Here is a 15,132-nt window from a genome sequence, read left to right as displayed (position 1 = left end):
TCTGAAAGAAAGTAACATTTTACCCTATCAAGCTGCCCTCAAAGCCACAGGAAGCTCTGTAAAACATCTCTGACAATGCAGATAAGTTACATCAATGTGCAGAAAAATCCCTTACTAGAGCCCAAATACGAATTTCTGGGTACACCATTGATTTCAACAGGAATTTGGCTGGAGCAAGATTCATTATCATTTCAGGGGACTAAATTCATTAGGCTTTTGGGCACATTTGGAAGGGGAAAGTGGAGAGGGAAAGCCAGAGCTTCCTCACTCTTGCACACAGCTGCCATGGGTCAACCAGGACACCAGTAATTCTCACTGACTGAAGTCCAACCACACCAAGCATTAACAGAAGATTCATGCCCTGGAGATGTTCCTTGGACAGAACGGGCAGGGAAACTTTGTCAGGTCAAAATTCTCTCCAGAGATTTTGGGAGGGAAATTGTTGTAATTCTGGAAACTTAGATTTTAGGGTATTTAGTTATGCAACTGCTTTATTGTAATAATTAAAGTTGGGACAGGCATATCTCTTCTACTGACCTCTCAGCTTGGTACTGTCCTCAGCCAAAAATGTCAGACTCAGTTAAGCAGAAAAAAACTGAGGTGGTGGTCTCTGCTCATTAAAGCATGAGAATCCACTATAGACAGCTCTCCTCTCATCATTTGAAACCTCTAACAAAGTGTCATGGTTTAACTCCAGCCAGCAGCTAAACCCCACACACAGCCATCCACATTAATATTGTGTCAAATGGTCAGATTAAATAGGGATAGAGTTCTCTAAAAAGCTCAGGAAAAACCACTTAAACCATTGATTTTTATCAACCACATAGTATCTGTAGAACTCACTACATGAAACCTCAAATGAAATGAGATTTTTATCTCAAGTTGCATTTCATGTATTTAGAGCTGCAACTGGAGAATATTGCCTGAACATGTGCTTTGTTTGCTTGGGATTTCTTTTTTTTTTTTCTTTTTTTTTTTTTTTTTTTTTTTTTTTTTTTTTTTTTTTTTTTTTTCCACGAGGACCTATGTATTCAGCTGTATCCTGTGTCACAAGATTGAAGCAAAGGGCTCATAGAAGAAAAAAGTTCATTCCCTACTCCTGCCCCGGGCCCTCCTACCTTTCATGTGTATTTTACATCCCCTTTTGGTTCTGGGGGAACTTCTGGTCCTCCACATTCCAGGGAGACTATTGAGCTGATTTCCAGCTTCTGGAAAAATTCAACAGTTAATCAGCTCCAGCAGCAGCTTAGCCCTGTGATACCTAAACCTATTCTAAATCACTATTAGATAATATTACAGAACCAATGTCTATTAATAAACAGAAGGCCAGGCTTATCACAAGCAGAATTTAACAAACTTCAATGCAAACTGACAGTATTTTACTTAGCCCCACAAATATGACAGGTAAATGCATACCTTTATCTCTGTATTCTATGCCTAGTGCCCCTTCTACTGCAGTTATATTGAGCTGGTATATCAAGTCTGCTGAAAAAATGGTGTAAACCCTCACCACCAGCAGTGAAACACATGCTCTACTTGTTTAAGTATAAGGTAACATGCCTGCAAACACCTCAGTGGCCTGAGATGAAATTTAGCCTGGAAGGTATGAGAGGAACAGAAACACAGACAAAGGGACATGTGCAAGGTGCTTATAACCCAGTTAGAAACAGATCAGGTACAGGTTAAGCAGTTTATTGTCCAAGCAAAGCCAAAGTTCAAACATGGAAGTGTGGTACTTTAAAAAAGGTTTTAGTGTTGTTGTTTTGGGTTTTTTTTCCAGCTTCCTTGAACTCTGAGAGAGCCCTCATTACAAAATTCAGCTCTGGAAAGACTAGGCATAAATAAAATAGAAAAGAAAAATATCTCATTGGTGCAGACAATTTCTGACTTCTTCACACCACTCCCACTTTTATTCACAGACGACTTGTAGAATCATAAAATCACAGCACATTTCAAGCTGGAATGGACCTACACAAATTATTAACTTCAACCTCCTGCTCCTTGCAGGAATGTTCCATGCATTTACAGCTGTATGAGGACCCTGAAGTTAAATGAAAGATAACTTTATGTACATTTTTTATGTACAGAATAACATGTCAGAAGAGCAGCTTCTCTTCTCACTGGTTTCTGTGGGTGAGCAGGAGAGAGAAGCTAAACCAAAGCAAACAGTGGGTTTGCTTCCTGTTCAGCACCATCTAACAGGTCTGCAGCAGCTGGGACCAAATAAAAAACCACACTATTACCATGGTGAAGATCATGTTACAGAACTGCTAGGAAAGGCAATATAGTTCTGGAAGAGCACAATAGAAATATGTGGCCAAAACGCCAAATCCAAGTGTAAAATTTAGTATTTGCACATTTATGTTTTATGCTTTTTGGTAGCCTGCTCCTCTATGAAAAGGCACAGACAACCTGTTCCCTCTCTATTGGTGTATATGCAGGACCAAAATTAATTTTGTGTTTGACATCAATAAACAGCACTTTATATGGAGACCTCAAATCCCTTTATGAATGCAAAAATAACTTTTCAAAAATCTGCCAACAAAAACAATAGAGGTACAAGAAATTTATGGGACTTACCCATATTAATACCAAAATAGGGAAATCCTAATTCACCCAGAGGAGCAGGTGGCCTCAACACAGTTTTCAAGAATTTTTCAGGTACAAAACTTCCAGAATTTTCCTATTTCAGCTGGATTTTTATTATTAATTTCCCCTATAAAAGGTGGCTGAAACAGAATTCTCTGCATAAAAACAGATTTTGTTAGCGCCATCTCCTGGTGATAAAACAACACTGAAAAATCATTAACTAGAGTTGAAGATTCTCAGAGTAAAAGTGAAAATATTATAGTTCGATCTGGTTTGGTTTCCTTGTTTTTAATGGCTTGACTTGAGGCATCAAATTTTCCTCTCTGTAAACTTGGAGCATACAGAACTCATCAGCCAATTTTAGGATGAACATAAATCAGTGACAATGGAGGAAAGTCACAAGCTGTCACCATAGTGAAAACAGGTATCATAAAGTACTGATAAATACATCCCATCCACTTCACTGGGTTTTCTCCAGTCGGGAAGAGTAATATTTGGTCTAGAAAAACCAAAGAAATGTGAGCCTTACTTAAACCAACACCTTTGCTATACTGCATTTTGGATGGTTGCCATTAATTTTAAATCTCACTGTCTAAGTCCACACAGGGGAGGGTAAAGGGTATAAGACACAGTATGAGAGAAGTTAAAATACACTCTTAACACAGAATGGGTAACTGTTGGCAATATGCCTAATACTCTTGAGTGGTTTTACAGTTCTTGTGTAAAGTAGCTCCTTTTTGGCATTATGCCTAAGACTCTTCAGGGCATTTTTCTAGGTTGCCTGGGGCCCTTATAACACAGAATCCAACAAGCATTTTGGCATCACCAGCTTTTTTTTAAATTTTCTTCAAAATTTTTTTCTTAAACAGAACTCTGAACGTTTAAGATAAAGACTGTAAAAGTCCAGAATCAATATAAATCATTCCCTTCCGTCCATCATTTCTGTTTAAGAGTTGCCTGAACATAATTTGTATTCAGGAGTTAAACCATGCCTGAAATATGAAAGATGGAGGAGAAAATAAATAAGCCTGAAATAAGCACTCCGAAGGAGTGTCTTGCAACAGGAACCTGTGCAATAGCTTTTGTATAAAAGTTAAGTAAACTTCTTGCACATTCTAGGAGAGGCACAGCAACAGTGAACCTGCTCAAGCCCAACCAGGTCTGCTGGTCATCCAGCCCCTAAAACTAATTGCAGATCCAAACTCAAGGAGTCTCATGTTCACAGCTGTGCCACTTTGCAAATAGTCCTAGACAAGAGAAAAGAATCCACCAAGGCCCATCCTCATTGTCTCCAGAAACTGGATTTCCCCAGACAACTGCCAGAGCTGCAATGCCAATGCATTCCTTGCACTGATGGATTATATGTTGTTTTTTTCAAGCATATCAAGACCACCAAAAGATGTGCAAAGCTGAAAAACGTGTCATGCTGGATAAAACTAAGATCATTACCACTTACTTTTTTGATACTTAAAATATCATCAGTAACCAGGCTTTAAAACTGCCTGGTTATTGATTATAGAAAACAACTGGAAAAGAAAGTGAGTCTTGAGCAAAGCTTTCTGCATAAGGAACTGCACAGAATACTGATGAATGTCTTTTTTTTCAGGCTGCGCCAACTGACACATAAAAAACAAAAAAGTACTAGAGAGCAAAATAAGTATGTTAAAGAGATTTCAAGTGTGGCTCAAGCTGCTTACTGATTAACACTTCAGCATATAACACTCCTCACAGACCTGCGTGGTTATTGTTCAAAAGTGAAACAAGGCTCTTTTGGCAACTGGAGACAAATTATCCTCCCCTAACCAAGTTCACAGTTCTCACACAGCTTAGCAGCACTGGAGCTGTTTCTTCTTCCACAGTCTCTGGAGGGAAAAGCAAATCAAATCCCAAGATGTAATGTCTGTCACCTATTTCCAGGATAAGGAAGAGCCCAAATGATCTCTCACAGAAAACAAGCTCATCTTACACATGAACAAATGAGCTAATTGACTCATTTCACCATTAAAAAAAAAATAATTACAGTCACATTTGCCAAAAAGCAGAAAATAAAACACAGAATTGTCTTTATGTCAAGGAATAAACAACACTACAGAAACCTCAGAAATGGAAGATGACAGCTGTCTTTTCAATGCCAGGAAAAGGGGGTGATCCATGACTATTTGAACAAGTTTCTATAATTCTTACTGAAATGCCCCATTGTGGGGGCAGATGTCCAGATTTGCTGCCTCAGACTCCATTTCAAGTATATTTATGCCAAGTCTTCTCTGCGCTGTTTTTAGCAGAGCAGTCAAGGCAGAACAAAGGGACAGGCTGGTTTCAAGGCACAGGTAGTGCCAGGGAGAATGGGGAACACAAGGAGATGGCTGTGGCACAGTTACTGAAAATCCTGCCAGACACAGCAGCTCAAACCACAATCACAGGAAGGCAAAAATAATCACCTGGTTTTGAAGTGACTGCAGTTGTGTTTATGAATGCTTCCGTGCTGTGCTTGCCTCCAGTACTTCTCTGTTGTGAAGTGCCTCAGGGTTTGGGGGACCACAGAGTCTTTTTCTGTGGTTTTGCTGTTTTCTCTTCATGTTGTTTCATGCACATCCTTTAGAGTGCGAATTGCTATTTTTTCCTGTTTTGTCAATATCTATACAGGGCTTCCCCACTGCATGTGCTTCTCAGCTTAGACTGAGGAGATGGCAGAAAAAAGTGCATTAGCTGAGTTTATCCTAATGAACATCCTAAGGAAGACAAAAAACCAGGCTGCCTCTCCCTTTCCCCTGTCCATGCTGGACCTCTCCACCAGATTGTGAGTGCAGCTGCACTGATATTACTAGTAGCATGTCAGAATGGCATTTTGGCCACAGCAAAAATTCTTCATCAGCCAAATCCAGGCTGCTGTAAGACTAAAATATATTGTATTACTGCTCCTCAACTTTGAATGGATTGTCATAACACATTAAGTGTGACCTCTGTGATTCAGATTAAGGATCTGACTTCCCCAGCAGGATCCTCTGTCCTGTAGTGTTCCCCAATAATGCTGAGGGAAAAGAAATAAAATGAGCTTCCTAATTATTCCCACAGGTACCTCCTGCAACTACCTACACCAGCAGGGATATGTTTATCTTTAATACTTCTCAGTGTGCTTCAAAAATATCTTTTCATTGACTGAATATGAGAAACAACAAGTAGAAGTGTTGAACATACTGGTGTTTTCAGAAAGTATGTGCTGTTTTCAGGAAGATTTGGGATTTTTATTACAGCACGAAACATGAGAACACTCAAGATATGCCTGAACATGGTCCAGCTCACACAAGCCCATTGTCTGCACACAGGAGTGAACAAGACAAGCCATAAGAATAGCTACTAGACTTCCTAGAAAACAAAATTATTATTCAGATGTGCATGAAGTGTAGATATGCTGGTACTAAATCCTTGAATATGTAACTTTTTGGACATCAGTACACAAGACCACGGTTCTAATTTGAACTGTTTGAAATGTACACACCTTAAAATAAATTATTTTCTTAATAGAAAATTCAGTAAAAAGCTGGCTTTTAAAAATTTTACTATTTTTCATAACAAAACTTCCGCCAAAAGAGCTGCATTGATGAGAGATGTTGAAGACCAGTGCTGGTATCTCAATTCCACAGGATTTTACCATGTCTACAGTGTTTATACATAATCTTCCCTAACGCCAGCCCTTCAGCTGAATTTTCTACTTGCTATCCCACAAAAAAAAAAAAAAAAAAAAAAAAAAAAAAAAAAAAAAAAACCAAAAAAAAAAACCACCCCAACTATATTATACGTGTGCCAGCTAATCAGACCAAGGAGGAAAGGCAGAATTGACAGGAACAGAGCAATCAGGCACAGCAGATAAAAATCCCAGCTCAAAACCCACAACCAGGGACAGTGAACTGGCTGATGTTCTCTTCACCTTCCCGTGCTGCTCTGCAACACATACTGCAGGTGGATTATCTATCATGTAGGGCTACTTTAAATATCCCCAGGATGGATTCTCAGTTTTCAGACACATAATTTTAAAGACAGCAAGAATCAGGCTCTGCCTGTAGTGAAAGACAGATAGAAAAGTTCCCCCGAAACTTAAAAATTAAAAATAATTTTAATTCTATCGTGTGGAGAGTCCACATCCTTTCACTCTGTGTGCTGTGGATTACAGCCACCACCTGGAGCACCAGATCAGTGATCTCAGAGGTCAGGCAATGAATATGTATACGTGTTACCACTGGTCTGACTCAGCAGAGCACTCAGCATGCAGTTAACTTTCAACCAGCTCTGGAATGACACTGGCTCAAGTTTCCAAGCTTTGTGGAAGAGGGATGGACTTTCTTAGTTTTCTAAGGGAAGCAGTGGAGAAAAACACAAAATGGAGAGAAGCAACACACTTCGAATAAAATGGGAAATCACTCTCTGTTCTCTCACTTTCACCTGGATATCAATCCAAGCCTTTTGTTCCTTAATTTAATTTATTTCATTTTAAACCATTTAATTCTTTTCTGTACATTACATTCTTATGTCAATGTACATTAAATTTTGAAAATATTATTAAAAAAAAACTTCTTCAAAGGAGTATCCTCATCTCCAGCATGACCAGAGTCAAGAAGTATTGCAAAATTAAATGTTCCATTTTGGCTTCTAAGACCCAAAAGCAGACTGTCAAGTACTTTTTCATCTGATGCACAAGCACGTACTCACAGAGAACCAGACTCCAAATTTTGTGGGAGTTATGCATCATTAATTTCTACAGCATAAACAGTGGTTTCACGAAATGAATTACAAAAAAAAAAACCAAAAAAAACCAAAAAAACAAAAATAACTCTACAGCATGTCCAGCCTAGACACCTTAAAAAAGCATGACTATTCCTGCTTTCATCAGTAAGCAGGTGTTAGTCACCAGTGGAAAGGTGTGTTCATGCATCCAAGGAGTATTCCTGATAGCACTGAAAAAATCCTGGTGGCATGGAACACAAAAATACACTCTGGATTTGTTGAGTCAAAAGGTTAGGTTATTCTGTTTATAAAGAATCTTAGGACAACTCAGTGATTCCAAGCAACTGCTGTGTAAAATAAAGTCCCTGAGCCTAATCAAATTACGAGGGTTTTTTTGTGGAAAATATCAGGACATCTTGTTGCAGTGTCTCTTCCTTTGTAGGAAAAGAGTGGTAAAGAAGTGACTAGCTGCTATCCACTTAAACCAAGACCATCTGGTTATGTGCTGTTGGAAAAAAACCTGCTATTACTGATGGCAGTAGAAAAATGAGTATTATCTTCACCTCTGCATGGTGAGAAAGTATTTTAAAATTCTTTCTGTTTTGGCTTTAAAAACTTTGGGACTGGCAGTTCTGGGGGACTCGTAATAAAGGGTTCTCATTTGTAACCACACATTTCTTGGAATTTAGGGCAAGGGAGTGAATAGGACTGTCAATGGTGCTGCCCTGAGGAGCTATCCCTCCTCCAAGGGCAGGCTGGCAGACAAGTTTCCAGTAGCTGGGATTGGGGTGCTGCTATTTGAGGGTGGGCAGGGTGTTCTTGCATGAATTCTGATAGGTGATATCTACTGTCCACAAATTATTCTAGATCCATGAGGAATACCTGCTTTCCTATGGCTCATACTATGACCTCCCATTCCTTTTCAAGAAGTTAATGTAATCAAAGTGTGCTTTTACAGACCCATAACTATGAGTGACATCAATCCAAAGTCAGTGAGAAGTCCACTGTGTATTACAACTGTTAAAAAATACATAAATAAAACCAAATTACATTGTAGCAAGTAACAGATGAAAGAGGACTGCACAATGATTGTTAATTTTGTGGCTTTACTGGTGACAAGAAACCTCTATATGGTCTCTCAGGAAGAAAGAATAAAGCCAAGCAATGACTTAAGTAAGCTCTAACACAAGGAAAACCTCTTTTTCCTTTCTCCACTCTTCAAAAAGCTGAAGTTTGCAATAAGGTTCGGCTGCCTTCACATTATCTAAATCAGCCATGACATTAAGTGAGTGCTGACCAAGTACAGTAAAGCAGCCAGGACTGAAAGGACCCTCTGATAGGGAATTGTCATTAGGATGGACTCAGTTAATGCACTTTTTTCTGCCATCTCCTCAGTCTAAGCTGAAAAGCACGTGCAGCAGGGAATCACCATATAGATATTGACAAAACAGGAAAAAATAGCAGTTCACACTCTAAAGGATGTGCATGAAACAGCATGAAGAGAAAACAGCAAAACCACAGAAAAAGACTCTGTGGTCCCTCAAACCCTGTGGCACCTCACAACAGAGAAGTACAGGAGGAATGCACAGCACAGAAGCATTCATAAACACACAAACACAACTGCAATCACTGAAAAAGCAGATGTTTATTATAGACCTATAGATATGCCATAACTAAAATGTAATCACATAGTAGCAAACCATCAAGGGCTTTTTTCCAATTACACAATAATTTTTGAACTCTGACTTTTCTCACTTATGTTTTCCTATTATTTAAATCTTAGAGGACAAGGCTATAAGGGGTTTGAGAGATCACCTCAGCCACAACCTACCCCAAGGCAGAATCAACTAGATCTAAACATTTCCTGACATTAAAAAGATTTCTAGGCAAAAGCTGCACTTGTCAGTGTAAGTCACTAGGCTAAAACATCATACAGATGGGGAGTAACTTCAGCCCTAATTCAGCTGAACAGCTCAGGCCCAATTTTCATCACTAGGTTCATCTGTTTTGCATTAAGCACATGTTTAAGCAGTTTGTTCAATCACAGACTCAGAGCCTAATTAAGTTGTTCAGACAAACAAATTAAGTTGACAGAAACAAAACTGAAGTGTGGCTTCAATCACAGTTTTAATTCATATATACATTAAGGTTTTAATTAAGTGTTACGATCTTCTTGCAGCAAAACACTGAATTTTAACTTTATCTTCAGCATAAAATTTTCAACACTGAAACCAGTGAGATTCCAACCAGTATATTCATGACTGAATTTAATGTAAAACCTTCATACTCAAACCTTGCTTACTATGATTATGCAATGTCTCCCTTTTCTCCATCTGTGAACAGTTAAAAAACACAAAGCATCCTGTTTGTTTCACAAAACTGCACTCACAGCGCACTTCTAGACTGAAAGTCATCTAAATGTCTACAGAGACATCCATGCATAGTTATTCACACACATTTTCCACGTAAAACTCACTAAAAATGAAAGGTCTAAACATGTTATCTTCAAATACAAGAACAAAATCCCCAGCTAGGAGAGATATGTCTTAACCACACTTAAATGGTCATAAAAGTCTTATTCTGCATACTATTTTTTATTGTTACATTTTTATGCTGTGGGAGTAAAAAAAAAAAACTGTAAAGTGCAACAATAAAAATCAGTATTATTTATTTTCATGCATGGGTGAAGCATAAATCACTCTCTCCAATTCAGCCAAGGACAGGGAGAGCTGAACGTTCTTAAATTCTCAGAGTTTATTTAAAAATCATAAGGTCCCTTGCCTTAAAACTGGTGACTAAGTCTGCAGGAAAGGAAATTAAAAAATAATAATAAATAAAATAAATAAAAAAGGCATGTTTTGCTGGCAAGGGTTTATACCATGTCACTATAAACCGGCTACAAACAAAAATTATTCTTCCCTGTAGCTCCTGTCTGCAATTTTAACCACATGAGAAAAGTACAAATATAATCAATAAAAGATTATAACATGATCAATGCATTAGCTTTATCCAACAAAAGCACTTTTGGTTTAATCAACAGAATTTTTCTACATCGGTTATGCACAACTACAAGGCCAATAAAACTGAGGTCAATATACAACTTGTTACAATATACAACTTGTTATAATATATAACTTGTTAAAATGAAATGCTCCTTGCTATTTTTCTCTACCAATATTATATCTTACAAGGGATGACAGTATTCTATACTATCATCTTTTCTCATTAGCTCCTGTTGTGGTTTTTAGACTTTAAGAAAGGCTTCTAGACTCATAATTTCTTTTCTCCTGTTAGCAAACTTTTTTTGAACCAATTGACCTGCAAGTATAATCAAATCAAATTTTTTTATGAGAAGCATGTTAAGTCATTCTTCTGCATTTTCTTCCTCTAGTCTCCTTTTTGATTCTATGATGAAAATATGTAACTTTACATTGACATGCAAATGAATATATTCTTTCCATAAAATATTAAAGCACCTTGGAGAGCGTAAGTCTTCTCATTTTAAAAATTATAATTTTGTGGTATTTTAGTATCCATTTCCATCAGGAAACCAGGATCTTCTCATATTAGTGGCCAAACTGAATCAGACTAAAGCATCAGATTATCTGGAGGTGCATTAAATCACATATAACTAATTCAATGTCAACTGGACATGAATTATTTTCTGAAAGTCTAACTAACTTTTGCATCAGATCCATAAAGAGCTACCTGTAATAGTAAAACCCCATACACTTCTAATCAAAGTGATCTTGGAAACTGTGAGAATACAGCACCTAATACAATGGCTTATTTAGACATAAGCTTTGCAACCCTGAATAGGGTTGAAACTTAATGTGCTAAGTTAAAACATACAAAAATCCCCCCCAATGAACAAACAAAAACCCCAGGATAATAACTAGAAGCTGAATGGCTGTACTGATAAGTTATTTTGTTCTATCAGAGGAACAGAAGCACTTTCTATCTTTTAATGCAATATTTCTGTCCACCAATGGGATACTGTAGTGACCTTTTTGTGCTCCCACAGAGGCCAAAAGAACACTTATGTCCACTGCTTTTAAAGACACTTTTTCTCTAAGCTGACATTACTCAAAGCTCTGTGACTCTGCATCAATAACATTATGACAACATGAGTGCTGAAAATCCATAGCAATGATTCATAAATTCACTTTCATCAAAATAAAATTTAAATTCAAGCTGAAGTCTTGGAAAATCCAAACACTAATCCCTCAGAAAGTGAAACAAAAGAATAATTCACAATGTCTGCAGCACAGTATGCTATATAGCCTACTTTTACAGTGCAGTTTTGAGAGGTTTAATCTGAGTTGGCTTACTGCTTCAACCACTGAAAGAGGAGGTAAAATACTTTTCAATTTCAACAAAAGCTTCTCTACTGCAGAGATCAGTTTAAGGAATAGTAAATCCAGCTCAGGAGATGCTTTCACCAAAACAGTTATCAGACACTGGCATTTTGCACGTAGAGTAGCAAGCACTATCCCAAAGGAGAAGATTCAAAGGCAAGGCACTGAACCTCCTATTTTTCCTTCCTATTTTTCCACTGGACACATCTCACCTCTACAACAGCTACCAGACACTTCAGAAAGCAAACACTAACCATAGCCCCCCTCCTTCGGGATTGTGCATTCCAAGACTCTGAGTGCCTGCCCTCATCCCAAACATGAATATGGACAGCCAAGCCTCTGCCCATGTTCCCCTCCACAATTTCCTTGGCAAAATTCCAGGGAAAAATTGACCTCCTCCCAGGTCTAAGCAACCACATGGCCACCCAAAAGGTCTACCCACCCTTTGAGCTCTGTTCTCCCCTCTCAGCCCTTCCATCTTTGCATGGCCATGGTTTTTGGAGCATCATCTCTCAGTGGCACCATAGTGAAATGCTCAGAAGTACTGATGTCACAGCCCTGATGAACCAGTCTGGATGGACAGGGCTGTGACGGAGAGGGGGAAGGAAGAGTCACCAAAAGCTGTAGGGATGCTTCTCCTCAGCCTCACTGACTCCTTTGTGCCTCACAACTGCTTGTGAGAAAGATACAGCCCAATTCAGGTGTAAGCCACCATACATTTTCTAAACAGAGCACACATGCATGAGAGGTGTTACAGTTTTTGTGCAGTTTTCTGGCTCTGGTTCTCAGACCAGAACATGTCAATAAATTCTCCTTGAAAAGGAAAACCACACAGAGATTTAACTCGGCAAGAAGCAACAGCTGAGAGCTTGAAATTAGGCTTGGAACAATAGGTACATTAAGAATCCCAACTGCAATAAAGGAAGACAATGTGCTTTCAAAACTGAGGCTAAAAAATAAGCTTTTCTCTCAGTTTATATAGAATTATCTTCCCCACCCTCCGTGCCTGCCAGCATCTCAGAACTCATGCCCTACTGAGTATAATAAATACATCATATTAGTATCTACTGTTGTGGTCATTTGTATCCATTTCTTGACAGTTGTATTCTTGAAATACCACAGGGGGCTTCATTCCAAACTGCAGTGCTCTGAAAATATCACATTTTTCTAAAGCCCAGGTCGTCAGCCAAGGGAGACAAGAAAAGGTCACACAATCTGAAAGTTTTTAGTCCTCAAGCATCATCAGAATGCCCTCTTGATGCAACATGAACGAGCAAGGCAAACAAAAGCTAAAGATCCTCCACAGCACTCAAGGCAACCAGCCCCAAAACATGATTGAGTTTCTCAGAGCTGGTATAATGAAATCTACTAATTACTTATTACTTGCATCACTATAATTCCTAGGAAGATTAGTCACAGAAAGGAATGCCTTTGTGCAAGGGACTGTACAAACACAGAGCAGAGCACAGTCATTGATACTGCTGCAACTGCCACCAAAAGGGCAGCCATTATCAGCAGACAGGATGATGTATATCCTAGTGTAGTTACCATTTCTGCCAGTCTCTGCCTGAGAAACCCTCTCGAGTTTATTATGTTAATTAACATCTCCTAAGCTGCTTCTCTACTAGGACCTGAAATATCAGAGTTGTGCTACTGCAAGAGGTTGCTCCAAAAGAACAGCATGAGCTTTCTGGGGGAAAAGTTATTCTCATCAGGGAATACAAACTTCGGGCAAGATGCTTAAAAAATCCAACACAAAACAGGCAGCACTGAGTACCTGGGTCTGAGGCAGGCTTTCTGACATGCCACCAATAGCCATAGCATCCTCACCAGCAAAAAAAAAAAAAAGCTTCCTGCAAGCCCTGAACCTTTTACGCTCAATGCTGCCTTGTTCACTTTGCCTGTAACAGCTTTGGACTTCCCAGGAGCTGCAGGCACAATTGCTAACGCTGCAGTGTCAGCAGCTGTGAGATCTTCAGTCCATGCAGGACATAGGAAAGCACCAACAATGTCCCCGTGTGAGCCAGGAGCAGGGAAATGGGGACAGGGACACGGGGACAGGGACACCCACCCTGCCCTGGTGCCCCGGCTGTGACCGCCACCCCAGGGTGGTGCAGGAGCCACACCGCACTGCCCATCTGGGGACAAACTACCGCCACCCCAAACCCAAACACGGCTCACCCCACAGACCCCGCAGCCAAACCCATCAGCAACTTCAACCGCGGCCAAACGCGAGCGAGGGAGGGAGGAGGGCACAGCTAAAAAGCCACGGACTCCGACTCTTTTAAGTCTAAGAGAGCTGGAGCTGCTACCAACACACAGGCCGATGAGCAGAGCTGTCACCTCACCAAGCACGACACGTCGGGTCTCTCTGGCGCGGGGACAGCGCTGGGATGAGAGGAAACCCCTGGCGGGACAGTGCGCGGCATCAGAGCGGCGCTCCAGCCCCGCGGGATGCGCATCCCTCCTCCTCCTCCTCCTCGGGCCGGTACCCCCGTCCTCTCCCGGCTTCCCGCCCGCGCCGCGGGTACCTATCTCCGCTTATTCACCAGCGCCGTGACAAATCTCCCGGGCGTGTGTCTGTGTGTGTCTGTGTGTCTGTCCCGTCCTTCCAGACAGCGCTGCGTCTCCCCCATCCCGGCGGGCGGGCAGGGCAGGGCAGGGCGAGGTGAGTAACCGCGGGACGGACTGACGGCACCGCCACCACCTCCACCGCACCGAGAGAGAGCGCGTTTGTTTTGCTTTCCCTTCTCCTCCGCCCTCCTTCCTTCCTTTCCCCCGCTCGCTGGCTGGCTGGACACGGAGGAGGCCGTGAGCCGCCGACTCACCCTGTCCCGAGCGTTTTGGGGTTTGGGGAGCAGCTCCGGGGGCGCGGGCAGGGCTGGGCTGCCGCTTTGCCCCCGCCGAGCTCTCGGCCGCCCGTGCCCCGCTGTCATGTGCCCGGGGTTAACCCTTCCCTCGGCCCCGGATGGCCCCGCAGAGCCGCGCCTGCTCCGCCGGGAGGGGGAAACGCAGCTCCATCCATCGGCTGCGGAGCCGCCGCGCCCCCGCCCCTGCTCGGAGGGGATGCCCGGGGACACGCGGGGATGTCGCAGGTGGTGGGTGGAGAGGGGTTTGGTGTAAAGGGCTGGAGGATGCTTGGAGGGGTCTGGGGAATGGAGGTGTTTGCATTAGGGGTGGTGATGTGTGGGGGGATTTTGTGTCTGTGTGTAACGGGACAGGGGGGAGATGCAGGGATGCATTAGTTCTGGTTATTTAGAAGCTTTATGGGGCTGCAGGGCTCCCTCCCCCCCTGCGCTCTTTCTCTCTCCCCTGGGGGGTTACACACTGCGGGTTTTATAAGGAATGAGTGTGGGATTGCACGGTGGCTGTAAGGGGGACATGGGAGTGAGGGGTAGGAGAAAACCTAATGTTACCTGTTACCTAAGGCAGGTGAGCCAGAGGACTTGGGAAGAGGGAAAGAGGA

At 41.3% G+C, this 15,132-nt stretch overlaps 1 protein-coding gene across 4 annotated transcripts in view; it reads right to left on the bottom strand.

Annotated features, from left to right (window-relative positions):
- The window catches only part of GLIS3 (GLIS family zinc finger 3), a 170,151-nt gene extending 155,557 nt beyond the window's left edge, over positions 1-14,594 (bottom strand). For 3 of the 4 annotated variants that reach the window (XM_083882937.1, XM_083882939.1, XM_083882940.1), the window contains exon 1: positions 14,495-14,594. The gene's annotated coding sequence lies outside the window, so the exon portion shown is untranslated. Of the gene's footprint in view, positions 1-14,197; positions 14,306-14,494 lie in introns of those variants that run through there. The other variant, XM_083882938.1, reaches the window with a different exon arrangement.
- Positions 14,595-15,132: the final 538 nt, after the last annotated feature.

This window comes from Zosterops lateralis, assembly GCF_965231275.1.
Source record: "Zosterops lateralis genome assembly, chromosome: Z".
Classification (NCBI taxonomy): domain Eukaryota; kingdom Metazoa; phylum Chordata; class Aves; order Passeriformes; family Zosteropidae; genus Zosterops; species Zosterops lateralis.
The sequence above is the reverse complement of the archived record's forward strand: the minus strand, read 5'-3'. Positions and strand labels throughout refer to the sequence as shown.